Below are 26,596 nucleotides of genomic sequence, written 5' to 3'. Positions count from 1 at the left end.
ACATTTTCTAGAAGGTTTATCATTTACACAAGTTTTTAGAGTTCTGCTCCTCTAATCAGCTTAACAAATTTCAACCTGTTTTGGCAGTATTAGCCCTGCCTGCAATTTTGGGCTTTGGAAGACAATAAGGGTCATTTACAGAAACACCCGACGAGGATGGGATTTGAACCCATGCATGCAGAGCACAATGGATTAGCAGTCCATCGCCTTAACCACTCGGCCACCTCGTCAACTTATTTTTTAATTTTTTTCTTTGGTTAGTTTCCAGCTGTTTTATAACCAAACCTGATCCCTAAAAAGTGTTTTACAAATTTTGAGAAGTGTCAGTAATATGTATTCTAAATTTATTTTCCCTTATTTAAAATCAAATCTTTTCTTGTTTATAAAAATGTCATTAAATGGCATGCAAGAACTAGATGAGTGTATATATAGGTCTACTAGAACACATCTACAAAAAAAAAACATTTGTAGTAATAGTTCCATGCAAACATTTTCTAGAAGGTTTATCATTTACACAAGTTTTTAGAGTTCTGCTCCTCTAATCGGCTTAACAAATTTCAACCTGTTTTGGCAGTATTAGCCCTGCCTGCAATCTTGGGCTTTGGAAGACAATAAGGGTCATTTACAAAAACACCCAACGAGGATGGGATTTAAACCCATGCATGCAGAGCACAAAGGATTAGCAGTCCATCACCTTAACCACTCGGCCACCTCGTCAATTTATTTTCATTTTTTTCTTTGGTTAGTTTCCAGCTGTTTTATAACCAAACCTGATCCCTAAAAAGTGTTTTACAAATTTTGAGAAGTGTCAGTAATATGTATTCTAAATTTATTTTCCCTTATTTAAAATCAAATCTTTTCTTGTTTATAAAAATGTCATTAAATGGCATGCAAGAACTAGATGAGTGTATATATAGGTCTACTAGAACACATCTGCAAAAAAAAACATTTGTAGTAATAGTTCCATGCAAACATTTTCTAGAAGGTTTATCATTTACACAAGTTTTTAGAGTTCTGCTCCTCTAATCGGCTTAACAAATTTCAACCTGTTTTGGCAGTATTAGCCCTGCCTGCAATCTTGGGCTTTGGAAGACAATAAGGGTCATTTACAAAAACACCCGACGAGGATGGGATTTGAACCCATGCATGCAGAGCACAATGGATTAGCAGTCCATCACCTTAACCACTCGGCCACCTCATCAACTTATTTTCATTTTTTTTTCTTTGGTTAGTTTCCAGCTGTTTTATAACCAAACCTGATCCCTAAAAAGTGTTTTACAAATTTTGAGAAGTGTCAGTAATATGTATTCTAAATTTATTTTCCCTTATTTAAAATCAAATCTTTTCTTGTTTATAAAAATGTCATTAAATGGCATGCAAGAACTAGATGAGTGTATATATAGGTCTACTAGAACACATCTGCAAAAAAAAACATTTGTAGTAATAGTTCCATGCAAACATTTTCTAGAAGGTTTATCATTTACACAAGTTTTTAGAGTTCTGCTCCTCTAATCGGCTTAACAAATTTCAACCTGTTTTGGCAGTATTAGACCTGCCTGCAATCTTGGGCTTTGGAAGACAATAAGGGTCATTTACAAAAACACCCGACGAGGATGGGATTTGAACCCATGCATGCAGAGCACAATGGATTAGCAGTCCATCACCTTAACCACTCGGCCACCTCGTCAACTTATTTTCATTTTTTTTTCTTTGGTTAGTTTCCAGCTGTTTTATAACCAAACCTGATCCCTAAAAAGTGTTTTACAAATTTTGAGAAGTGTCAGTAATATGTATTCTAAATTTATTTTCCCTTATTTAAAATCAAATCTTTTCTTGTTTATAAAAATGTCATTAAATGGCATGCAAGAACTAGATGAGTGTATATATAGGTCTACTAGAACACATCTGCAAAAAAAAAACATTTGTAGTAATAGTTCCATGCAAACATTTTCTAGAAGGTTTATCATTTACACAAGTTTTTAGAGTTCTGCTCCTCTAATCGGCTTAACAAATTTCAACCTGTTTTGGCAGTATTAGCCCTGCCTGCAATCTTGGGCTTTGGAAGACAATAAGGGTCATTTACAAAAACACCCGACGAGGATGGGATTTGAACCCATGCATGCAGAGCACAATGGATTAGCAGTCCATCACCTTAACCACTCGGCCACCTCGTCAACTTATTTTCATTTTTTTTCTTTGGTTAGTTTCCAGCTGTTTTATAACCAAACCTGATCCCTAAAAAGTGTTTTACAAATTTTGAGAAGTGTCAGTAATATGTATTCTAAATTTATTTTCCCTTATTTAAAATCAAATCTTTTCTTGTTTATAAAAATGTCATTAAATGGCATGCAAGAACTAGATGAGTGTATATATAGGTCTACTAGAACACATCTGCAAAAAAAAACATTTGTAGTAATAGTTCCATGCAAACATTTTCTAGAAGGTTTATCATTTACACAAGTTTTTAGAGTTCTGCTCCTCTAATCGGCTTAACAATTTTCAACCTGTTTTGGCAGTATTAGCCCTGCATGCAATTTTGGGCTTTGGAAGACAATAAGGGTCATTTAAAAAAACACCCGACAAGGATGGAATTTGAACCCATGCATGCAGAGCACAATGGATTAGCAGTCCATCACCTTAACCACTCGGCCACCTCATCAACTTATTTTCATTTTTTTTCTTTGGTTAGTTTCCAGCTGTTTTATAACCAAACCTGATCCCTAAAAAGTGTTTTACAAATTTTGAGAAGTGTCAGTAATATGTATTCTAAATTTATTTTCCCTTATTTAAAATCAAATCTTTTCTTGTTTATAAAAATGTCATTAAATGGCATGCAAGAACTAGATGAGTGTATATATAGGTCTACTAGAACACATCTGCAAAAAAAAACATTTGTAGTAATAGTTCCATGCAAACATTTTCTAGAAGGTTTATCATTTACACAAGTTTTTAGAGTTCTGCTCCTCTAATCGGCTTAACAATTTTCAACCTGTTTTGGCAGTATTAGCCCTGCATGCAATTTTGGGCTTTGGAAGACAATAAGGGTCATTTAAAAAATCACCCGACAAGGATGGAATTTGAACCCATGCATGCAGAGCACAATGGATTAGCAGTCCATCACCTTAACCACTCGGCCACCTCATCAACTTATTTTCATTTTTTTTCTTTGGTTAGTTTCCAGCTGTTTTATAACCAAACCTGATCCCTAAAAAGTGTTTTACAAATTTTGAGAAGTGTCAGTAATATGTATTCTAAATTTATTTTCCCTTATTTAAAATCAAATCTTTTCTTGTTTATAAAAATGTCATTAAATGGCATGCAAGAACTAGATGAGTGTATATATAGGTCTACTAGAACACATCTGCAAAAAAAAACATTTGTAGTAATAGTTGCATGCAAACATTTTCTAGAAGGTTTATCATTTACACAAGTTTTTAGAGTTCTGCTCCTCTAATCGGCTTAACAATTTTCAACCTGTTTTGGCAGTATTAGCCCTGCCTGCAATTTTGGGCTTTGGAAGACAATAAGGGTCATTTACAAAAACACCCGACAAGGATGGAATTTGAACCCATGCATGCAGAGCACAATGGATTAGCAGTCCATCACCTTAACCACTCGGCCACCTCGTCAACTTATTTTCATTTTTTTTCTTTGGTTAGTTTCCAGCTGTTTTATAACCAAACCTGATCCCTAAAAAGTGTTTTACAAATTTTGAGAAGTGTCAGTAATATGTATTCTAAATTTATTTTCCCTTATTTAAAATCAAATCTTTTCTTGTTTATAAAAATGTCATTAAATGGCATGCAAGAACTAGATGAGTGTATATATAGGTCTACTAGAACACATCTGCAAAAAAAAACATTTGTAGTAATAGTTCCATGCAAACATTTTCTAGAAGGTTTATCATTTACACAAGTTTTTAGAGTTCTGCTCCTCTAATCGGCTTAACAAATTTCAACCTGTTTTGGCAGTATTAGCCCTGCCTGCAATTTTGGGCTTTGGAAGACAATAAGGGTCATTTACAAAAACACCCGACGAGGATGGGATTTGAACCCATGCATGCAGAGCACAATGGATTAGCAGTCCATCGCCTTAACCACTCGGCCACCTCGTCAACTTATTTTCATTTTTTTTCTTTGGTTTCCAGCTGTTTTATAACCAAACCTGATCCCTAAAAAGTGTTTTACAAATTTTGAGAAGTGTCAGTAATATGTATTCTAAATTTATTTTCCCTTATTTAAAATCAAATCTTTTCTTGTTTATAAAAATGTCATTAAATGGCATGCAAGAACTAGATGAGTGTATATATAGGTCTACTAGAACACATCTGCAAAAAAAAACATTTGTAGTAATAGTTCCATGCAAACATTTTCTAGAAGGTTTATCATTTACACAAGTTTTTAGAGTTCTGCTCCTCTAATCGGCTTAACAATTTTCAACCTGTTTTGGCAGTATTAGCCCTGCCTGCAATTTTGGGCTTTGGAAGACAATAAGGGTCATTTACAAAAACACCCGACAAGGATGGGATTTGAACCCATGCATGCAGAGCACAATGGATTAGCAGTCCATCACCTTAACCACTCGGCCACCTCGTCAACTTATTTTCATTTTTTTTCTTTGGTTAGTTTCCAGCTGTTTTATAACCAAACCTGATCCCTAAAAAGTGTTTTACAAATTTTGAGAAGTGTCAGTAATATGTATTCTAAATTTATTTTCCCTTATTTAAAATCAAATCTTTTCTTGTTTATAAAAATGTCATTAAATGGCATGCAAGAACTAGATGAGTGTATATATAGGTCTACTAGAACACATCTACAAAAAAAACATTTGTAGTAATAGTTCCATGCAAACATTTTCTAGAAGGTTTATCATTTACACAAGTTTTTAGAGTTCTGCTCCTCTAATCGGCTTAACAAATTTCAACCTGTTTTGGCAGTATTAGCCCTGCCTGCAATCTTGGGCTTTGGAAGACAATAAGGGTCATTTACAAAAACACCCGACGAGGATGGGATGCAGAGCACAATGGATTAGCAGTCCATCGCCTTAACCACTCGGCCACCTCGTCAACTTATTTTCATTTTTTTCTTTGGTTAGTTTCCAGCTGTTTTATAACCAAACCTGATCCCTAAAAAGTGTTTTACAAATTTTGAGAAGTGTCAGTAATATGTATTCTAAATTTATTTTCCCTTATTTAAAATCAAATCTTTTCTTGTTTATAAAAATGTCATTAAATGGCATGCAAGAACTAGATGAGTGTATATATAGGTCTACTAGAACACATCTACAAAAAAAAACATTTGTAGTAATAGTTCCATGCAAACATTTTCTAGAAGGTTTATCATTTACACAAGTTTTTAGAGCTCTGCTCCTCTAATCGGCTTAACAAATTTCAACCTGTTTTGGCAGTATTAGCCCTGCCTGCAATCTTGGGCTTTGGAAGACAATAAGGGTCATTTACAAAAACACCCGACAAGGATGGGATTTGAACCCATGCATGCAGAGCACAATGGATTAGCAGTCCATCACCTTAACCACTCGGCCACCTCGTCAACTTATTTTCATTTTTTTTCTTTGGTTAGTTTCCAGCTGTTTTATAACCAAACCTGATCCCTAAAAAGTGTTTTACAAATTTTGAGAAGTGTCAGTAATATGTATTCTAAATTTATTTTCCCTTATTTAAAATCAAATCTTTTCTTGTTTATAAAAATGTCATTAAATGGCATGCAAGAACTAGATGAGTGTATATATAGGTCTACTAGAACACATCTGCAAAAAAAAACATTTGTAGTAATAGTTCCATGCAAACATTTTCTAGAAGGTTTATCATTTACACAAGTTTTTAGAGTTCTGCTCCTCTAATCGGCTTAACAATTTTCAACCTGTTTTGGCAGTATTAGCCCTGCCTGCAATTTTGGGCTTTGGAAGACAATAAGGGTCATTTACAAAAACACCCGACAAGGATGGGATTTGAACCCATGCATGCAGAGCACAATGGATTAGCAGTCCATCACCTTAACCACTCGGCCACCTCGTCAACTTATTTTCATTTTTTTTCTTTGGTTAGTTTCCAGCTGTTTTATAACCAAACCTGATCCCTAAAAAGTGTTTTACAAATTTTGAGAAGTGTCAGTAATATGTATTCTAAATTTATTTTCCCTTATTTAAAATCAAATCTTTTCTTGTTTATAAAAATGTCATTAAATGGCATGCAAGAACTAGATGAGTGTATATATAGGTCTACTAGAACACATCTACAAAAAAAACATTTGTAGTAATAGTTCCATGCAAACATTTTCTAGAAGGTTTATCATTTACACAAGTTTTTAGAGTTCTGCTCCTCTAATCGGCTTAACAAATTTCAACCTGTTTTGGCAGTATTAGCCCTGCCTGCAATCTTGGGCTTTGGAAGACAATAAGGGTCATTTACAAAAACACCCGACGAGGATGGGATGCAGAGCACAATGGATTAGCAGTCCATCGCCTTAACCACTCGGCCACCTCGTCAACTTATTTTCATTTTTTTCTTTGGTTAGTTTCCAGCTGTTTTATAACCAAACCTGATCCCTAAAAAGTGTTTTACAAATTTTGAGAAGTGTCAGTAATATGTATTCTAAATTTATTTTCCCTTATTTAAAATCAAATCTTTTCTTGTTTATAAAAATGTCATTAAATGGCATGCAAGAACTAGATGAGTGTATATATAGGTCTACTAGAACACATCTACAAAAAAAAACATTTGTAGTAATAGTTCCATGCAAACATTTTCTAGAAGGTTTATCATTTACACAAGTTTTTAGAGCTCTGCTCCTCTAATCGGCTTAACAAATTTCAACCTGTTTTGGCAGTATTAGCCCTGCCTGCAATCTTGGGCTTTGGAAGACAATAAGGGTCATTTACAAAAACACCCGACAAGGATGGGATTTGAACCCATGCATGCAGAGTACAATGGATTAGCAGTCCATCGCCTTAACCACTCGGCCACCTCGTCAACTTACTTTCATTTTTTTCTTTGGTTAGTTTCCAGCTGTTTTATAACCAAACCTGATCCCTAAAAAGTGTTTTACAAATTTTGAGAAGTGTCAGTAATATGTATTCTAAATTTATTTTCCCTTATTTAACCCCTTCAGGACTGAGCCTGTTTTGGCCTTCAGGACGAAGCCGATTTTTCAAATCTGACATGTGTCACTTTATGTGGTAATAACTCCGGAATGCTTTTACCTATCCAAGCGATTCTGAGATTGTTTTCTCGTGACATATTGTACTTTATGTTAGTGAAAAAATTTGGTTGATAAATTCAATATTTATTTGTAAAAAACACCAAGATTTGGAGAAAATTTGCAAAAATTAGCATTTTTCTCAATTTAAATGTATCTGCTTGTGAAACAGATAGTAATACCACACAAAATAGTTACTAGTTAACATCTCCCATATGTCTACTTTATGTTTGCATCGTTTTTTGAACATTCTTTTATTTTTCTAGGACGTTACAAGACTTAGAACTTTAGCAGCGATTTCTCATATTTTCAAGAAAATTTCAAAAGGTGATTTTTACAAGGACCAGTTCAGTTCTGAAGTGGCTTTGACGACCTTATATATTAGAAAGTCCCCATAAATCACCCCATTTTGAAAACTGGACCCCTCAAAGTATTCAAAACAGCATTCAGAAAGTGTATTAACCCTTTAGGCGTTTCACAGGAATTAAAGCAAAGTAGAGGTGAAAGTTACAAATTTCATTTTTTTTTTACAAAATTCATTTGTAATACATTTTTTTCTATACCACAGGAGGTTTTACCCGAGAAATGTAACTTATTATTTATTGCCCAGATTCTGCAGTTTTTAGAAATACCCCACATGTGGCCCTAGTGCGGTCATGGACTGAAACACCGGCCTCAGAAGCAAAGGAGCACCTAGTGGATTTTGGGGCCTCCTTTTTTTTTAGCATATATTTTAGGTACCATGTCAGGTTTGAAGAGGTCTTGTGGGGCCAAAACAATAAAGACCCCCAAAAGTGACCTCATTTTGGAAACTACACCCCTCAGGGAATTTATCTAGGGGTATAATTAGCATTTTGAACCCACAGTTTTTTTTGCTAAATTTATTTGAATTAGTTTGTGAAGGTGAAAATCTACTTTTTTTCTGAAAAAACGTAGAAATTTTTAATTTTTTCAAGGAATAAAAGAGAAAAAACACCCCAACATATGTAAAGCAATTTCTCCTGATTATAGCAATACCCCATATGTGGTAATAAACTGCTGTTTGGACCCACAGCAGGACTCAGAAGAGAAGGAGCACCATTTGGATTTTGAAATTCTGATTTTGCTGGTATAGTTTTCAGTGCCATGTCGCGTTTGAATTGCATTGGAGGGAACAAAATAGTGGAATCCCCCGGAAAGTGACCCCATTTTGGAAACTACACTCATCAAGGAATTTGTCTAGGGGTAAAGTTAGCATTTTGACCACACGGTTGTTTTGCTGAATTCATTGGAATTATTCTGTAAAGGTAAAAATCGACTTTTTTTCTGAAAAAAGGTAGCCATTTTTAATTTTTACAAGGAACAAAGGCGAAAAAGCACCCAAACATTTGTAAAACCATTTCTCCCGATTACGTAAATACGCCATATGTGGTAATAAAGTGCTGTTTGGACCCACAGCGGGGCTTAGAAGGCAAGGAGCGCTATTTGGCTTTGGGAGCTCAAATTTAGCTGAAATGGTTTTTGGGTGCCATGTCGCATTTGCAAAGCCCCTGAGAGGCCAAAACAGGGGAAACCCACCAAAAGTGGAAATTACACCACTTAAAGAATCTATCTAGGGGTATAGTGGGCATTTAGACCCCACACGTCTTTTGCAGGATTTATTAGAATTGGGCCATGAAAATGAATATCAACATTTCTTCCACTAAAATGTTGCATTTTTTTCAATTTTACAAAGGATAAAGGGGGTAAAAGTTGCCCAACATTTGTAAAGCAATTTCTCCCGAGTACGGCTATACCCCACGTGTGGTCATAAATGGTTTTTCATTAGAAAGTAATTAACCCTTTCTGGACTGATCCATTTTTTTCTTTTCCTTTTTAGTTTTTTCCTCCCCGCGTTCCAAGAGCCACAACTTTTTTATTTTTCAGTCAATAGAGCGGTATGAGGGCTTATTTATTGAGGGACGAGCGGTCGTTTTTATTGGTACAATTTGTTGGTACATACAACTGTTTGAGCACTTTTTATTACATTTTTAGCTAGAGCGAAGGTGACCAAAAAAACAGCGATTTTGCCGTTTTAAATTCTTTATTTTTCACGTGAGACGCTCGATACATCACCCCCCAAACTAAGACATGCTATGTTGTGGTGCGCGAAGGGGTCAATGCGCAGCGCATGGTGCGGAGTGAAAATTACAATTTTCCACTCATATGCCACTTTAGTGCACTATATGTTATGCCCAGTTTGTGCCACTGAAGACAAATACCTCATAAAATATTAACCGGGTTCTCCCGCGTATGGCGATGCCATATCTGTGGACATAAACTTGTGTTTGGGCACGCTGCAGGGCTCAGAAGGGAGGGAGCGTCATTTGGCTTTTGGGGCGCAGATGTAGCTTGGTAGTTGTTCTGTTTGGGGTTTTACTGGTGTTTCAGTTTGTAATGTGGGGGCATATGTAATCTGTGAGGAGTACATCAGGGTACATGTTATCTGTGCGGGGTACATCAGGGTATAATAAGAGGGTATAATAATGCAGTAAATAAATAATAATCCGCAGATATGTGGCCGGTGTCACACTTATAAATGGCGCCCAATCTTATCTGCTTTTGGAACACTCCGCACATTTTGCATCGCCATATTCTGAGAGCCAGAACGGTTTTATTTTTTCTCCACCGGAGCCGTGTGAGGGTTTATTCTTTGCGGGACAATCTGTAGTTTTTATTGGTACAATTTGTTGGTACATACAACTGTTTGAGCACTTTTTATTACATTTTTAGCTAGAGCGAAGGTGACCAAAAAAACAGCGATTTTGCCGTTTTAAATTCTTTATTTTTCACGTGAGACGCTCGATACATCACCCCCCAAACTAAGACATGCTATGTTGTGGTGCGCGAAGGGGTCAATGCGCAGCGCATGGTGCGGAGTGAAAATTACAATTTTCCACTCATATGCCACTTTAGTGCACTATATGTTATGCCCAGTTTGTGCCACTGAAGACAAATACCTCATAAAATATTAACCGGGTTCTCCCGCGTATGGCGATGCCATATCTGTGGACATAAACTGGTGTTTGGGCACGCTGCAGGGCTCAGAAGGGAGGGAGCGTCATTTGGCTTTTGGGGCGCAGATGTAGCTTGGTAGTTGTTCTGTTTGGGGTTTTACTGGTGTTTCAGTTTGTAATGTGGGGGCATATGTAATCTGTGAGGAGTACATCAGGGTACATGTTATCTGTGCGGGGTACATCAGGGTATAATAAGAGGGTATAATAATGCAGTAAATAAATAATAATCCGCAGATATGTGGCCGGTGTCACACTTATAAATGGCGCCCAATCTTATCTGCTTTTGGAACACTCCGCACATTTTGCATCGCCATATTCTGAGAGCCAGAACGGTTTTATTTTTTCTCCACCGGAGCCGTGTGAGGGTTTATTCTTTGCGGGACAATCTGTAGTTTTCATTGGTACCATTTTGGGGTACCAGAAATTTTTTTGATCACGTTTTATTCCATTTTTTGGCAAGCAAGGTGACCAAAAACCATCAATTCTGACAATGTTTTTTATTCGTTTTTTTATGGCCTTCACCCTGGGCTATAAATGACCATTATACTTTATTCTGCGGGTCGGTACGATTACAGCGATACCATATGTATATAATTTTGTTATGTTTTGCAGCGTTTGTGCAATAAAATCACTTATTTATAAAATAAATACATTTTTGTGTCACCGTATTCTGAGAGCCATAACGTTTTTATTTTTCAGTCAAAAAAGCGATGTAAGGGCTTGTTTTTTGCGGGACGGGATGTAGTTTGTATTGGTACCATTTTGGCGTACGTGCGACTTTTTGATCACCTTTTATTGTATATTTTGGGAGGGTTGGTAACCAAAAAATTGTGATTCGGGCACTGTTTTTTGTTTATTTTTTTTGCGGTGTTCACCGTGCGGGAAAAATAATATTACAGTTTTATAGTTGGGGTCGTTACGAACGCGGTGATACCAAATATGTGTACTTTTTTTAACGTGTTAATTTTTTTCCTATAATAAAAGACTTATTATAGGAAAAAAAGCATTCTTTGTTTATGTCACTTCTAACTTTTATTTTTACACTTTTTAAAAACATTTTTATTATCTTTTTTTTACTTTTTTAACTTGTCCCACTAGGGGACACTTAGACTGGCAGCTCTGATCGCTGCTGGAACACATTACACTACACACGTAGTGTAATGTGTTCTAACTGTCATTGTGACGTAACTGTCACACTGACAGGAAGCAGAGGAGGAACGGCCGGAGGCTGATCCTCCGAGGCTTCCGTACATGGCAACCCGGAGGTCATTGTCTGGCCTCTGGTTGCCATGATAAGGATCGCCAGCCCCCGCAAATACATGTGGGGGGCTGCCGATCCGCTGTAAACCTCTTCGATGTGGTGATCGCAATCGACCACCGCATCGAAGGGGTTAATTGCCGATTTCAGCGGCGACAGGCCGCTGATCGGCAACGGGGAGAGCAGGGCTGACACCCTGCACAGTTAACCGCCGCTGCGGTGTAGCGCCGCGCGGCGGTTAACTGTTAAAGCGCGGACGTAACTGTACGCCAAGGTGCGCAAAGTTACTGCTCACCTGGACGTACAGTTACGTCCAGGTGCGGGAAGGGGTTAAAATCAAATCTTTTCTTGTTTATAAAAATGTCATTAAATGGCATGCAAGAACTAGATGAGTGTATATATAGGTCTACTAGAACACATCTACAAAAAAAACATTTGTAGTAATAGTTCCATGCAAACATTTTCTAGAAGGTTTATCATTTACACAAGTTTTTAGAGTTCTGCTCCTCTAATCGGCTTAACAAATTTCAACCTGTTTTGGCAGTATTAGCCCTGCCTGCAATCTTGGGCTTTGGAAGACAATAAGGGTCATTTACAAAAACACCCGACGAGGATGGGATGCAGAGCACAATGGATTAGCAGTCCATCGCCTTAACCACTCGGCCACCTCGTCAACTTATTTTCATTTTTTTCTTTGGTTAGTTTCCAGCTGTTTTATAACCAAACCTGATCCCTAAAAAGTGTTTTACAAATTTTGAGAAGTGTCAGTAATATGTATTCTAAATTTATTTTCCCTTATTTAAAATCAAATCTTTTCTTGTTTATAAAAATGTCATTAAATGGCATGCAAGAACTAGATGAGTGTATATATAGGTCTACTAGAACACATCTACAAAAAAAAACATTTGTAGTAATAGTTCCATGCAAACATTTTCTAGAAGGTTTATCATTTACACAAGTTTTTAGAGCTCTGCTCCTCTAATCGGCTTAACAAATTTCAACCTGTTTTGGCAGTATTAGCCCTGCCTGCAATCTTGGGCTTTGGAAGACAATAAGGGTCATTTACAAAAACACCCGACAAGGATGGGATTTGAACCCATGCATGCAGAGTACAATGGATTAGCAGTCCATTGCCTTAACCACTCGGCCACCTCGTCAACTTATTTTCATTTTTTTTCTTTGGTTAGTTTCCAGCTGTTTTATAACCAAACCTGATCCCTAAAAAGTGTTTTACAAATTTTGAGAAGTGTCAGTAATATGTATTCTAATTTTTTTTTCCCTTATTTAAAATCAAATCTTTTCTTGTTTATAAAAATGTCATTAAATGGCATGCAAGAACTAGATGAGTGTATATATAGGTCTACTAGAACACATCTACAAAAAAAAAACATTTGTAGTAATAGTTCCATGCAAACATTTTCTAGAAGGTTTATCATTTACACAAGTTTTTAGAGTTCTGCTCCTCTAATCGGCTTAACAAATTTCAACCTGTTTTGGCAGTATTAGCCCTGCCTGCAATCTTGGGCTTTGGAAGACAATAAGGGTCATTTACAAAAACACCCAACGAGGATGGGATTTGAACCCATGCATGCAGAGCACAATGGATTAGCAGTCTATCGCCTTAACCACTCGGCCACCTCGTCAACTTATTTTCATTTTTTTTTCTTTGGTTAGTTTCCAGCTGTTTTATAACCAAACCTGATCCCTAAAAAGTGTTTTACAAATTTTGAGAAGTGTCAGTAATATGTATTCTAAATTTATTTTCCCTTATTTAAAATCAAATCTTTTCTTGTTTATAAAAAATTGTCTTTGAGAAGTGTCAGTAATATGTATTCTAAATTTATTTTCCCTTATTTAAAATCAAATCTTTTCTTGTTTATAAAAATGTCATTAAATGGCATGCAAGAACTAGATGAGTGTATATATAGGTCTACTAGAACACATCTACAAAAAAAACATTTGTAGTAATAGTTCCATGCAAACATTTTCTAGAAGGTTTATCATTTACACAAGTTTTTAGAGTTCTGCTCCTCTAATCGGCTTAACAAATTTCAACCTGTTTTGGCAGTATTAGCCCTGCCTGCAATCTTGGGCTTTGGAAGACAATAAGGGTCATTTACAAAAACACCCGACGAGGATGGGATTTGAACCCATGCATGCAGAGCACAATGGATTAGCAGTCCATCGCCTTAACCACTCGGCCACCTCGTCAACTTACTTTCATTTTTTTCTTTGGTTAGTTTCCAGCTGTTTTATAACCAAACCTGATCCCTAAAAAGTGTTTTAAAAATTTTGAGAAGTGTCAGTAATATGTATTCTAAATTTATTTTCCCTTATTTAAAATCAAATCTTTTCTTGTTTATAAAAATGTCATTAAATGGCATGCAAGAACTAGATGAGTGTATATATAGGTCTACTAGAACACATCTACAAAAAAAACATTTGTAGTAATAGTTCCATGCAAACATTTTCTAGAAGGTTTATCATTTACACAAGTTTTTAGAGTTTTGCTCCTCTAATCGGCTTAACAAATTTCAACCTGTTTTGGCAGTATTAGCCCTGCCTGCAATCTTGGGCTTTGGAAGACAATAAGGGTCATTTACAAAAACACCCGACGAGGATGGGATGCAGAGCACAATGGATTAGCAGTCCATCGCCTTAACCACTCGGCCACCTCGTCAACTTATTTTCATTTTTTTCTTTGGTTAATTTCCAGCTGTTTTATAACCAAACCTGATCCCTAAAAAGTGTTTTACAAATTTTGAGAAGTGTCAGTAATATGTATTCTAAATTTATTTTCCCTTATTTAAAATCAAATCTTTTCTTGTTTATAAAAATGTCATTAAATGGCATGCAAGAACTAGATGAGTGTATATATAGGTCTACTAGAACACATCTACAAAAAAAAACATTTGTAGTAATAGTTCCATGCAAACATTTTCTAGAAGGTTTATCATTTACACAAGTTTTTAGAGTTCTGCTCCTCTAATCGGCTTAACAAATTTCAACCTGTTTTGGCAGTATTAGCCCTGCCTGCAATCTTGGGCTTTGGAAGACAATAAGGGTCATTTACAAAAACACCCGACGAGGATGGGATTTGAACCCATGCATGCAGAGCACAATGGATTAGCTGTCCATCGCCTTAACCACTCGGCCACCTCGTCAACTTATTTTCATTTTTTTTTCTTTGGTTAGTTTCCAGCTGTTTTATAACCAAACCTGATCCCTAAAAAGTGTTTTACAAATTTTGAGAAGTGTCAGTAATATGTATTCTAAATTTATTTTCCCTTATTTAAAATCAAATCTTTTCTTGTTTATAAAAATGTCATTAAATGGCATGCAAGAACTAGATGAGTGTATATATAGGTCTACTAGAACACATCTACAAAAAAAACATTTGTAGTAATAGTTCCATGCAAACATTTTCTAGAAGGTTTATCATTTACACAAGTTTTTAGAGTTCTGCTCCTCTAATCGGCTTAACAAATTTCAACCTGTTTTGGCAGTATTAGCCCTGCCTGCAATCTTGGGCTTTGGAAGACAATAAGGGTCATTTACAAAAACACCCGACGAGGATGGGATGCAGAGCACAATGGATTAGCAGTCCATCGCCTTAACCACTCGGCCACCTCGTCAACTTATTTTCATTTTTTTCTTTGGTTAGTTTCCAGCTGTTTTATAACCAAACCTGATCCCTAAAAAGTGTTTTACAAATTTTGAGAAGTGTCAGTAATATGTATTCTAAATTTATTTTCCCTTATTTAAAATCAAATCTTTTCTTGTTTATAAAAATGTCATTAAATGGCATGCAAGAAGTAGATGAGTGTATATATAGGTCTACTAGAACACATCTACAAAAAAAACATTTGTAGTAATAGTTCCATGCAAACATTTTCTAGAAGGTTTATCATTTACACAAGTTTTTAGAGTTCTGCTCCTCTAATCGGCTTAACAAATTTCAACCTGTTTTGGCAGTATTAGCCCTGCCTGCAATCTTGGGCTTTGGAAGACAATAAGGGTCATTTACAAAAACACCCGACGAGGATGGGATGCAGAGCACAATGGATTAGCAGTCCATCGCCTTAACCACTCGGCCACCTCGTCAACTTATTTTCATTTTTTTCTTTGGTTAGTTTCCAGCTGTTTTATAACCAAACCTGATCCCTAAAAAGTGTTTTACAAATTTTGAGAAGTGTCAGTAATATGTATTCTAAATTTATTTTCCCTTATTTAAAATCAAATCTTTTCTTGTTTATAAAAATGTCATTAAATGGCATGCAAGAACTAGATGAGTGTATATATAGGTCTACTAGAACACATCTACAAAAAAAAACATTTGTAGTAATAGTTCCATGCAAACATTTTCTAGAAGGTTTATCATTTACACAAGTTTTTAGAGCTCTGCTCCTCTAATCGGCTTAACAAATTTCAACCTGTTTTGGCAGTATTAGCCCTGCCTGCAATCTTGGGCTTTGGAAGACAATAAGGGTCATTTACAAAAACATCCGACAAGGATGGGATTTGAACCCATGCATGCAGAGTACAATGGATTAGCAGTCCATTGCCTTAACCACTCGGCCACCTCGTCAACTTATTTTCATTTTTTTTCTTTGGTTAGTTTCCAGCTGTTTTATAACCAAACCTGATCCCTAAAAAGTGTTTTACAAATTTTGAGAAGTGTCAGTAATATGTATTCTAATTTTTTTTTCCCTTATTTAAAATCAAATCTTTTCTTGTTTATAAAAATGTCATTAAATGGCATGCAAGAACTAGATGAGTGTATATATAGGTCTACTAGAACACATCTACAAAAAAAACATTTGTAGTAATAGTTCCATGCAAACATTTTCTAGAAGGTTTATCATTTACACAAGTTTTTAGAGTTCTGCTCCTCTAATCGGCTTAACAAATTTCAACCTGTTTTGGCAGTATTAGCCCTGCCTGCAATCTTGGGCTTTGGAAGACAATAAGGGTCATTTACAAAAACACCCGACGAGGATGGGATGCAGAGCACAATGGATTAGCAGTCCATCGCCTTAACCACTCGGCCACCTCGTCAACTTATTTTCATTTTTTTCTTTGGTTAGTTTCCAGCTGTTTTATAACCAAACCTGATCCCTAAAAAGTGTTTTACAAATTTTGAGAAGTGTCAGTAATATGTATTCTAAATTTATTTTCCCTTATTTAAAATCAAATCTTTTCTTGTTTATAAAAATGTCATTAAATGGCATGCAAGAACTAGATGAGTGTATATATAGGTCTACTAGAACACATCTACAAAAAAAACATTTGTAGTAATAGTTCCATGCAAACATTTTCTAGAAGGTTTATCATTTACACAAGTTTTTAGAGTTCTGCTCCTCTAATCGGCTTAACAAATTTCAACCTGTTTTGGCAGTATTAGCCCTGCCTGCAATCTTGGGCTTTGGAAGACAATAAGGGTCATTTACAAAAACACCCGACGAGGATGGGATTTGAACCCATGCATGCAGAGCACAATGGATTAGCTGTCCATCGCCTTAACCACTCGGCCACCTCGTCAACTTATTTTCATTTTTTTTTCTTTGGTTAGTTTCCAGCTGTTTTATAACCAAACCTGATCCCTAAAAAGTGTTTTACAAATTTTGAGAAGTGTCAGTAATATGTATTCTAAATTTATTTTCCCTTATTTAAAATCAAATCTTTTCTTGTTTATAAAAATGTCATTAAATGGCATGCAAGAACTAGATGAGTGTATATATAGGTCTACTAGAACACATCTACAAAAAAAACATTTGTAGTAATAGTTCCATGCAAACATTTTCTAGAAGGTTTATCATTTACACAAGTTTTTAGAGTTCTGCTCCTCTAATCGGCTTAACAAATTTCAACCTGTTTTGGCAGTATTAGCCCTGCCTGCAATCTTGGGCTTTGGAAGACAATAAGGGTCATTTACAAAAACACCCGACGAGGATGGGATTTGAACCCATGCATGCAGAGCACAATGGATTAGCTGTCCATCGCCTTAACCACTCGGCCACCTCGTCAACTTATTTTCATTTTTTTTTCTTTGGTTAGTTTCCAGCTGTTTTATAACCAAACCTGATCCCTAAAAAGTGTTTTACAAATTTTGAGAAGTGTCAGTAATATGTATTCTAAATTTATTTTCCCTTATTTAAAATCAAATCTTTTCTTGTTTATAAAAATGTCATTAAATGGCATGCAAGAACTAGATGAGTGTATATATAGGTCTACTAGAACACATCTACAAAAAAAACATTTGTAGTAATAGTTCCATGCAAACATTTTCTAGAAGGTTTATCATTTACACAAGTTTTTAGAGTTCTGCTCCTCTAATCGGCTTAACAAATTTCAACCTGTTTTGGCAGTATTAGCCCTGCCTGCAATCTTGGGCTTTGGAAGACAATAAGGGTCATTTACAAAAACACCCGACGAGGATGGGATGCAGAGCACAATGGATTAGCAGTCCATCGCCTTAACCACTCGGCCACCTCGTCAACTTATTTTCATTTTTTTCTTTGGTTAGTTTCCAGCTGTTTTATAACCAAACCTGATCCCTAAAAAGTGTTTTACAAATTTTGAGAAGTGTCAGTAATATGTATTCTAAATTTATTTTCCCTTATTTAAAATCAAATCTTTTCTTGTTTATAAAAATGTCATTAAATGGCATGCAAGAACTAGATGAGTGTATATATAGGTCTACTAGAACACATCTACAAAAAAAACATTTGTAGTAATAGTTCCATGCAAACATTTTCTAGAAGGTTTATCATTTACACAAGTTTTTAGAGTTCTGCTCCTCTAATCGGCTTAACAAATTTCAACCTGTTTTGGCAGTATTAGCCCTGCCTGCAATCTTGGGCTTTGGAAGACAATAAGGGTCATTTACAAAAACACCCGACGAGGATGGGATGCAGAGCACAATGGATTAGCAGTCCATCGCCTTAACCACTCGGCCACCTCGTCAACTTATTTTCATTTTTTTCTTTGGTTAGTTTCCAGCTGTTTTATAACCAAACCTGATCCCTAAAAAGTGTTTTACAAATTTTGAGAAGTGTCAGTAATATGTATTCTAAATTTATTTTCCCTTATTTAAAATCAAATCTTTTCTTGTTTATAAAAATGTCATTAAATGGCATGCAAGAACTAGATGAGTGTATATATAGGTCTACTAGAACACATCTACAAAAAAAAAACATTTGTAGTAATAGTTCCATGCAAACATTTTCTAGAAGGTTTATCATTTACACAAGTTTTTAGAGCTCTGCTCCTCTAATCGGCTTAACAAATTTCAACCTGTTTTGGCAGTATTAGCCCTGCCTGCAATCTTGGGCTTTGGAAGACAATAAGGGTCATTTACAAAAACACCCGACAAGGATGGGATTTGAACCCATGCATGCAGAGTACAATGGATTAGCAGTCCATTGCCTTAACCACTCGGCCACCTCGTCAACTTATTTTCATTTTTTTTCTTTGGTTAGTTTCCAGCTGTTTTATAACCAAACCTGATCCCTAAAAAGTGTTTTACAAATTTTGAGAAGTGTCAGTAATATGTATTCTAATTTTTTTTTCCCTTATTTAAAATCAAATCTTTTCTTGTTTATAAAAATGTCATTAAATGGCATGCAAGAACTAGATGAGTGTATATATAGGTCTACTAGAACACATCTACAAAAAAAAACCATTTGTAGTAATAGTTCCATGCAAACATTTTCTAGAAGGTTTATCATTTACACAAGTTTTTAGAGTTCTGCTCCTCTAATCGGCTTAACAAATTTCAACCTGTTTTGGCAGTATTAGCCCTGCCTGCAATCTTGGGCTTTGGAAGACAATAAGGGTCATTTACAAAAACACCCAACGAGGATGGGATTTGAACCCATGCATGCAGAGCACAATGGATTAGCAGTCTATCGCCTTAACCACTCGGCCACCTCGTCAACTTATTTTCATTTTTTTTTCTTTGGTTAGTTTCCAGCTGTTTTATAACCAAACCTGATCCCTAAAAAGTGTTTTACAAATTTTGAGAAGTGTCAGTAATATGTATTCTAAATTTATTTTCCCTTATTTAAAATCAAATCTTTTCTTGTTTATAAAAAATTGTCTTTGAGAAGTGTCAGTAATATGTATTCTAAATTTATTTTCCCTTATTTAAAATCAAATCTTTTCTTGTTTATAAAAATGTCATTAAATGGCATGCAAGAACTAGATGAGTGTATATATAGGTCTACTAGAACACATCTACAAAAAAAACATGTGTAGTAATAGTTCCATGCAAACATTTTCTAGAAGGTTTATCATTTACACAAGTTTTTAGAGTTCTGCTCCTCTAATCGGCTTAACAAATTTCAACCTGTTTTGGCAGTATTAGCCCTGCCTGCAATCTTGGGCTTTGGAAGACAATAAGGGTCATTTACAAAAACACCCGACGAGGATGGGATTTGAACCCATGCAGGCAGTCCATTGCCTTAACCACTCGGCCACCTCGTCAACTTACTTTCATTTTTTTCTTTGGTTAGTTTCCAGCTGTTTTATAACCAAACCTGATCCCTAAAAAGTGTTTTACAAATTTTGAGAAGTGTCAGTAATATGTATTCTAAATTTATTTTCCCTTATTTAAAATCAAATCTTTTCTTGTTTATAAAAATGTCATTAAATGGCATGCAAGAACTAGATGAGTGTATATATAGGTCTACTAGAACACATCTACAAAAAAAACATTTGTAGTAATAGTTCCATGCAAACATTTTCTAGAAGGTTTATCATTTACACAAGTTTTTAGAGTTCTGCTCCTCTAATCGGCTTAACAAATTTCAACCTGTTTTGGCAGTATTAGCCCTGCCTGCAATCTTGGGCTTTGGAAGACAATAAGGGTCATTTACAAAAACACCCGACGAGGATGGGATGCAGAGCACAATGGATTAGCAGTCCATCGCCTTAACCACTCGGCCACCTCGTCAACTTATTTTCATTTTTTTCTTTGGTTAGTTTCCAGCTGTTTTATAACCAAACCTGATCCCTAAAAAGTGTTTTACAAATTTTGAGAAGTGTCAGTAATATGTATTCTAAATTTATTTTCCCTTATTTAAAATCAAATCTTTTCTTGTTTATAAAAATGTCATTAAATGGCATGCAAGAACTAGATGAGTGTATATATAGGTCTACTAGAACACATCTACAAAAAAAAACATTTGTAGTAATAGTTCCATGCAAACATTTTCTAGAAGGTTTATCATTTACACAAGTTTTTAGAGTTCTGCTCCTCTAATCGGCTTAACAAATTTCAACCTGTTTTGGCAGTATTAGCCCTGCCTGCAATCTTGGGCTTTGGAAGACAATAAGGGTCATTTACAAAAACACCCGACGAGGATGGGATGCAGAGCACAATGGATTAGCAGTCCATCGCCTTAACCACTCGGCCACCTCGTCAACTTATTTTCATTTTTTTCTTTGGTTAGTTTCCAGCTGTTTTATAACCAAACCTGATCCCTAAAAAGTGTTTTACAAATTTTGAGAAGTGTCAGTAATATGTATTCTAAATTTATTTTCCCTTATTTAAAATCAAATCTTTTCTTGTTTATAAAAATGTCATTAAATGGCATGCAAGAACTAGATGAGTGTATATATAGGTCTACTAGAACACATCTACAAAAAAAACCATTTGTAGTAATAGTTCCATGCAAACATTTTCTAGAAGGTTTATCATTTACACAAGTTTTTAGAGTTCTGCTCCTCTAATCGGCTTAACAAATTTCAACCTGTTTTGGCAGTATTAGCCCTGCCTGCAATCTTGGGCTTTGGAAGACAATAAGGGTCATTTACAAAAACACCCGACAAGGATGGGATTTGAACCCATGCATGCAGAGCACAATGGATTAGCTGTCCATCGCCTTAACCACTCGGCCACCTCGTCAACTTATTTTCATTTTTTTTTCTTTGGTTAGTTTCCAGCTGTTTTATAACCAAACCTGATCCCTAAAAAGTGTTTTACAAATTTTGAGAAGTGTCAGTAATATGTATTCTAAATTTATTTTCCCTTATTTAAAATCAAATCTTTTCTTGTTTATAAAAATGTCATTAAATGGCATGCAAGAACTAGATGAGTGTATATATAGGTCTACTAGAACACATCTACAAAAAAACCATTTGTAGTAATAGTTCCATGCAAACATTTTCTAGAAGGTTTATCATTTACACAAGTTTTTAGAGTTCTGCTCCTCTAATCGGCTTAACAAATTTCAAACTGTTTTGGCAGTATTAGCCCTGCCTGCAATCTTGGGCTTTGGAAGACAATAAGGGTCATTTACAAAAACACCCGACGAGGATGGGATGCAGAGCACAATGGATTAGCAGTCCATCGCCTTAACCACTCGGCCACCTCGTCAACTTATTTTCTTTTTTTTCTTTGGTTAGTTTCCAGCTGTTTTATAACCAAACCTGATCCCTAAAAAGTGTTTTACAAATTTTGAGAAGTGTCAGTAATATGTATTCTAAATTTATTTTCCCTTATTTAAAATCAAATCTTTTCTTGTTTATAAAAATGTCATTAAATGGCATGCAAGAACTAGATGAGTGTATATATAGGTCTACTAGAACACATCTACAAAAAAAAACATTTGTAGTAATAGTTCCATGCAAACATTTTCTAGAAGGTTTATCATTTACACAAGTTTCTAGAGTTCTGCTCCTCTAATCGGCTTAACAAATTTCAACCTGTTTTGGCAGTATTAGCCCTGCCTGCAATCTTGGGCTTTGGAAGACAAAGGATGGGATTTGAACCCATGCATGCAGAGCACAATGGATTAGCAGTCCATCGCCTTAACCACTCGGCCACCTCGTCAACTTATTTTCAATTTTTTTCTTTGGTTAGTTTCCAGCTGTTTTATAACCAAACCTGATCCCTAAAAAGTGTTTTACAAATTTTGAGAAGTGTCAGTAATATGTATTCTAAATTTATTTTCCCTTATTTAAAATCAAATCTTTTCTTGTTTATAAAAATGTCATTAAATGGCATGCAAGAACTAGATGAGTGTATATATAGGTCTACTAGAACACATCTACAAAAAAAACATTTGTAGTAATAGTTCCATGCAAACATTTTCTAGAAGGTTTATCATTTACACAAGTTTTTAGAGTTCTGCTCCTCTAATCGGCTTAACAAATTTCAACCTGTTTTGGCAGTATTAGCCCTGCCTGCAATCTTGGGCTTTGGAAGACAATAAGGGTCATTTACAAAAACACCCGACGAGGATGGGATGCAGAGCACAATGGATTAGCAGTCCATCGCCTTAACCACTCGGCCACCTCGTCAACTTATTTTCATTTTTTTCTTTGGTTAGTTTCCAGCTGTTTTATAACCAAACCTGATCCCTAAAAAGTGTTTTACAAATTTTGAGAAGTGTCAGTAATATGTATTCTAAATTTATTTTCCCTTATTTAAAATCAAATCTTTTCTTGTTTATAAAAATGTCATTAAATGGCATGCAAGAACTAGATGAGTGTATATATAGGTCTACTAGAACACATCTACAAAAAAAAACATTTGTAGTAATAGTTCCATGCAAACATTTTCTAGAAGGTTTATCATTTACACAAGTTTCTAGAGTTCTGCTCCTCTAATCGGCTTAACAAATTTCAACCTGTTTTGGCAGTATTAGCCCTGCCTGCAATCTTGGGCTTTGGAAGACAATAAGGGTAATTTACAAAAACACCCGACGAGGATGGGATTTGAACCCATGCATGCAGAGCACAATGGATTAGCTGTCCATCGCCTTAACCACTCGGCCACCTCGTCAACTTATTTTCACTTTTTTTTTCTTTGGTTAGTTTCCAGCTGTTTTATAACCAAACCTGATCCCTAAAAAGTGTTTTACAAATTTTGAGAAGTGTCAGTAATATGTATTCTAAATTTATTTTCCCTTATTTAAAATCAAATCTTTTCTTGTTTATAAAAATGTCATTAAATGGCATGCAAGAACTAGATGAGTGTATATATAGGTCTACTAGAACACATCTACAAAAAAAAACATTTGTAGTAATAGTTCCATGCAAACATTTTCTAGAAGGTTTATCATTTACACAAGTTTTTAGAGTTCTGCTCCTCTAATCGGCTTAACAAATTTCAACCTGTTTTGGCAGTATTAGCCCTGCCTGCAATCTTGAGCTTTGGAAGACAATAAGGGTCATTTCCAAAAACACCCGACAAGGATGGGATTTGAACCCATGCATGCAGAGCACAATGGATTAGCAGTCCATCGCCTTAACCACTCGGCCACCTCGTCAACTTATTTTCAATTTTTTTCTTTGGTTAGTTTCCAGCTGTTTTATAACCAAACCTGATCCCTAAAAAGTGTTTTACAAATTTTGAGAAGTGTCAGTAATATGTATTCTAAATTTATTTTCCCTTATTTAAAATCAAATCTTTTCTTGTTTATAAAAATGTCATTAAATGGCATGCAAGAACTAGATGAGTGTATATATAGGTCTACTAGAACACATCTACAAAAAAAACATTTGTAGTAATAGTTCCATGCAAACATTTTCTAGAAGGTTTATCATTTACACAAGTTTTTAGAGTTCTGCTCCTCTAATCGGCTTAACAAATTTCAACCTGTTTTGGCAGTATTAGCCCTGCCTGCAATCTTGGGCTTTGGAAGACAATAAGGGTCATTTACAAAAACACCCGACGAGGATGGGATGCAGAGCACAATGGATTAGCAGTCCATCGCCTTAACCACTCGGCCACCTCGTCAACTTATTTTCATTTTTTTCTTTGGTTAGTTTCCAGCTGTTTTATAACCAAACCTGATCCCTAAAAAGTGTTTTACAAATTTTGAGAAGTGTCAGTAATATGTATTCTAAATTTATTTTCCCTTATTTAAAATCAAATCTTTTCTTGTTTATAAAAATGTCATTAAATGGCATGCAAGAACTAGATGAGTGTATATATAGGTCTACTAGAACACATCTACAAAAAAAAACATTTGTAGTAATAGCTCCATGCAAACATTTTCTAGAAGGTTTATCATTTACACAAGTTTTTAGAGTTCTGCTCCTCTAATCGGCTTAACAAATTTCAACCTGTTTTGGCAGTATTAGCCCTGCCTGCAATCTTGGGCTTTGGAAGACAATAAGGGTCATTTACAAAAACACCCGACGAGGATGGGATTTGAACCCATGCATGCAGAGCACAATGGATTAGCAGTCCATCGCCTTAACCACTCGGCCACCTCGTCAACTTACTTTCATTTTTTTCTTTGGTTAGTTTCCAGCTGTTTTATAACCAAACCTGATCCCTAAAAAGTGTTTTACAAATTTTGAGAAGTGTCAGTAATATGTATTCTAAATTTATTTTCCCTTATTTAAAATCAAATCTTTTCTTGTTTATAAAAATGTCATTAAATGGCATGCAAGAACTAGATGAGTGTATATAAAGGTCTACTAGAACACATCTACAAAAAAAACATTTGTAGTAATAGTTCCATGCAAACATTTTCTAGAAGGTTTATCATTTACACAAGTTTTTAGAGTTCTGCTCCTCTAATCGGCTTAACAAATTTCAACCTGTTTTGGCAGTATTAGCCCTGCCTGCAATCTTGGGCTTTGGAAGACAATAAGGGTAATTTACAAAAACACCCGACGAGGATGGGATTTGAACCCATGCATGCAGAGCACAATGGATTAGCTGTCCATCGCCTTAACCACTCGGCCACCTCGTCAACTTATTTTCATTTTTTTTTCTTTGGTTAGTTTCCAGCTGTTTTATAACCAAACCTGATCCCTAAAAAGTGTTTTAAAAATTTTGAGAAGTGTCAGTAATATGTATTCTAAATTTATTTTCCCTTATTTAAAATCAAATCTTTTCTTGTTTATAAAAATGTCATTAAATGGCATGCAAGAACTAGATGAGTGTATATATAGGTCTACTAGAACACATCTACAAAAAAAACATTTGTAGTAATAGTTCCATGCAAACATTTTCTAGAAGGTTTATCATTTACACAAGTTTTTAGAGTTCTGCTCCTCTAATCGGCTTAACAAATTTCAACCTGTTTTGGCAGTATTAGCCCTGCCTGCAATCTTGGGCTTTGGAAGACAATAAGGGTCATTTACAAAAACACCCGACGAGGATGGGATTTGAACCCATGCATGCAGAGCACAATGGATTAGCTGTCCATCGCCTTATCCACTCGGCCACCACGTCAACTTATTTTCATTTTTTTTTTCTTTGGTTAGTTTCCAGCTGTTTTATAACCAAACCTGATCCCTAAAAAGTGTTTTACAAATTTTGAGAAGTGTCAGTAATATGTATTCTAAATTTATTTTCCCTTATTTAAAATCAAATCTATTCTTGTTTATAAAAATGTCATTAAATGGCATGCAAGAACTAGATGAGTGTATATATAGGTCTACTAGAACACATCTACAAAAAAAAAACATTTGTAGTAATAGTTCCATGCAAACATTTTCTTGAAGGTTTATCATTTACACAAGTTTTTAGAGTTCTGCTCCTCTAATCGGCTTAACAAATTTCAACCTGTTTTGGCAGTATTAGCCCTGCCTGCAATCTTGGGCTTTGGAAGACAATAAGGGTCATTTACAAAAACACCCGTCGAGGACGGGATTTGAACCCATGCATGCAGAGCACAATGGATTAGCAGTCCATCGCCTTAACCACTCGGCCACCTCGTCAACTTATTTTCATTTTTTTCTTTGGTTAGTTTCCAGCTGTTTTATAACCAAACCTGATCCCTAAAAAGTGTTTTACAAATTTTGAGAAGTGTCAGTAATATGTATTCTAAATTTATTTTCCCTTATTTAAAATCAAATCTTTTCTTGTTTATAAAAATGTCATTAAATGGCATGCAAGAACTAGATGAGTGTATATATAGGTCTACTAGAACACATCTACAAAAAAAACATTTGTAGTAATAGTTCCATGCAAACATTTTCTAGAAGGTTTATCATTTACACAAGTTTTTAGAGTTCTGCTCCTCTAATCGGCTTAACAAATTTCAACCTGTTTTGGCAGTATTAGCCCTGCCTGCAATCTTGGGCTTTGGAAGACAATAAGGGTCATTTACAAAAACACC

The 26,596-nt window shown here is 35.4% G+C and overlaps 25 non-coding genes across 25 annotated transcripts; all 25 read right to left on the bottom strand.

Annotated features, from left to right (window-relative positions):
- Positions 1-148: 148 nt before the first annotated feature.
- TRNAS-GCU (transfer RNA serine (anticodon GCU)) lies at positions 149-230 on the bottom strand. Its single transcript has one exon. It is a non-coding gene; the product is annotated as a tRNA-Ser (tRNA).
- An 889-nt stretch (positions 231-1,119) lies between these two features.
- Positions 1,120-1,201, bottom strand: TRNAS-GCU (transfer RNA serine (anticodon GCU)). The gene has a single exon. It is a non-coding gene; the product is annotated as a tRNA-Ser (tRNA).
- A 404-nt stretch (positions 1,202-1,605) lies between these two features.
- TRNAS-GCU (transfer RNA serine (anticodon GCU)) lies at positions 1,606-1,687 on the bottom strand. The gene has a single exon. It is a non-coding gene; the product is annotated as a tRNA-Ser (tRNA).
- A 405-nt stretch (positions 1,688-2,092) lies between these two features.
- On the bottom strand, positions 2,093-2,174 carry TRNAS-GCU (transfer RNA serine (anticodon GCU)). The gene has a single exon. It is a non-coding gene; the product is annotated as a tRNA-Ser (tRNA).
- Positions 2,175-4,032: 1,858 nt separating this feature from the next.
- Positions 4,033-4,114, bottom strand: TRNAS-GCU (transfer RNA serine (anticodon GCU)). Its single transcript has one exon. It is a non-coding gene; the product is annotated as a tRNA-Ser (tRNA).
- Positions 4,115-4,513: 399 nt separating this feature from the next.
- Positions 4,514-4,595, bottom strand: TRNAS-GCU (transfer RNA serine (anticodon GCU)). Its single transcript has one exon. It is a non-coding gene; the product is annotated as a tRNA-Ser (tRNA).
- An 872-nt stretch (positions 4,596-5,467) lies between these two features.
- TRNAS-GCU (transfer RNA serine (anticodon GCU)) lies at positions 5,468-5,549 on the bottom strand. Its single transcript has one exon. It is a non-coding gene; the product is annotated as a tRNA-Ser (tRNA).
- Positions 5,550-5,952: 403 nt separating this feature from the next.
- TRNAS-GCU (transfer RNA serine (anticodon GCU)) lies at positions 5,953-6,034 on the bottom strand. Its single transcript has one exon. It is a non-coding gene; the product is annotated as a tRNA-Ser (tRNA).
- Positions 6,035-6,906: 872 nt separating this feature from the next.
- TRNAS-GCU (transfer RNA serine (anticodon GCU)) lies at positions 6,907-6,988 on the bottom strand. The gene has a single exon. It is a non-coding gene; the product is annotated as a tRNA-Ser (tRNA).
- A 5,594-nt stretch (positions 6,989-12,582) lies between these two features.
- On the bottom strand, positions 12,583-12,664 carry TRNAS-GCU (transfer RNA serine (anticodon GCU)). Its single transcript has one exon. It is a non-coding gene; the product is annotated as a tRNA-Ser (tRNA).
- A 404-nt stretch (positions 12,665-13,068) lies between these two features.
- On the bottom strand, positions 13,069-13,150 carry TRNAS-GCU (transfer RNA serine (anticodon GCU)). Its single transcript has one exon. It is a non-coding gene; the product is annotated as a tRNA-Ser (tRNA).
- A 486-nt stretch (positions 13,151-13,636) lies between these two features.
- On the bottom strand, positions 13,637-13,718 carry TRNAS-GCU (transfer RNA serine (anticodon GCU)). Its single transcript has one exon. It is a non-coding gene; the product is annotated as a tRNA-Ser (tRNA).
- An 871-nt stretch (positions 13,719-14,589) lies between these two features.
- On the bottom strand, positions 14,590-14,671 carry TRNAS-GCU (transfer RNA serine (anticodon GCU)). The gene has a single exon. It is a non-coding gene; the product is annotated as a tRNA-Ser (tRNA).
- Positions 14,672-16,013: 1,342 nt separating this feature from the next.
- Positions 16,014-16,095, bottom strand: TRNAS-GCU (transfer RNA serine (anticodon GCU)). The gene has a single exon. It is a non-coding gene; the product is annotated as a tRNA-Ser (tRNA).
- An 871-nt stretch (positions 16,096-16,966) lies between these two features.
- TRNAS-GCU (transfer RNA serine (anticodon GCU)) lies at positions 16,967-17,048 on the bottom strand. Its single transcript has one exon. It is a non-coding gene; the product is annotated as a tRNA-Ser (tRNA).
- Positions 17,049-17,451: 403 nt separating this feature from the next.
- On the bottom strand, positions 17,452-17,533 carry TRNAS-GCU (transfer RNA serine (anticodon GCU)). The gene has a single exon. It is a non-coding gene; the product is annotated as a tRNA-Ser (tRNA).
- Positions 17,534-18,876: 1,343 nt separating this feature from the next.
- TRNAS-GCU (transfer RNA serine (anticodon GCU)) lies at positions 18,877-18,958 on the bottom strand. The gene has a single exon. It is a non-coding gene; the product is annotated as a tRNA-Ser (tRNA).
- Positions 18,959-19,362: 404 nt separating this feature from the next.
- TRNAS-GCU (transfer RNA serine (anticodon GCU)) lies at positions 19,363-19,444 on the bottom strand. Its single transcript has one exon. It is a non-coding gene; the product is annotated as a tRNA-Ser (tRNA).
- Positions 19,445-21,335: 1,891 nt separating this feature from the next.
- On the bottom strand, positions 21,336-21,417 carry TRNAS-GCU (transfer RNA serine (anticodon GCU)). The gene has a single exon. It is a non-coding gene; the product is annotated as a tRNA-Ser (tRNA).
- Positions 21,418-22,261: 844 nt separating this feature from the next.
- On the bottom strand, positions 22,262-22,344 carry TRNAS-GCU (transfer RNA serine (anticodon GCU)). The gene has a single exon. It is a non-coding gene; the product is annotated as a tRNA-Ser (tRNA).
- Positions 22,345-23,216: 872 nt separating this feature from the next.
- Positions 23,217-23,298, bottom strand: TRNAS-GCU (transfer RNA serine (anticodon GCU)). The gene has a single exon. It is a non-coding gene; the product is annotated as a tRNA-Ser (tRNA).
- A 405-nt stretch (positions 23,299-23,703) lies between these two features.
- Positions 23,704-23,785, bottom strand: TRNAS-GCU (transfer RNA serine (anticodon GCU)). Its single transcript has one exon. It is a non-coding gene; the product is annotated as a tRNA-Ser (tRNA).
- Positions 23,786-24,657: 872 nt separating this feature from the next.
- Positions 24,658-24,739, bottom strand: TRNAS-GCU (transfer RNA serine (anticodon GCU)). Its single transcript has one exon. It is a non-coding gene; the product is annotated as a tRNA-Ser (tRNA).
- A 401-nt stretch (positions 24,740-25,140) lies between these two features.
- On the bottom strand, positions 25,141-25,222 carry TRNAS-GCU (transfer RNA serine (anticodon GCU)). Its single transcript has one exon. It is a non-coding gene; the product is annotated as a tRNA-Ser (tRNA).
- Positions 25,223-26,113: 891 nt separating this feature from the next.
- On the bottom strand, positions 26,114-26,195 carry TRNAS-GCU (transfer RNA serine (anticodon GCU)). Its single transcript has one exon. It is a non-coding gene; the product is annotated as a tRNA-Ser (tRNA).
- Positions 26,196-26,596: the final 401 nt, after the last annotated feature.

The sequence above is a fragment of the Rhinoderma darwinii genome, chromosome 3 (genome assembly GCF_050947455.1).
Source record: "Rhinoderma darwinii isolate aRhiDar2 chromosome 3, aRhiDar2.hap1, whole genome shotgun sequence".
NCBI classification, from domain to species: Eukaryota; Metazoa; Chordata; class Amphibia; order Anura; family Rhinodermatidae; genus Rhinoderma; species Rhinoderma darwinii.
This window is presented reverse-complemented; position numbering and strand designations above follow the sequence as displayed.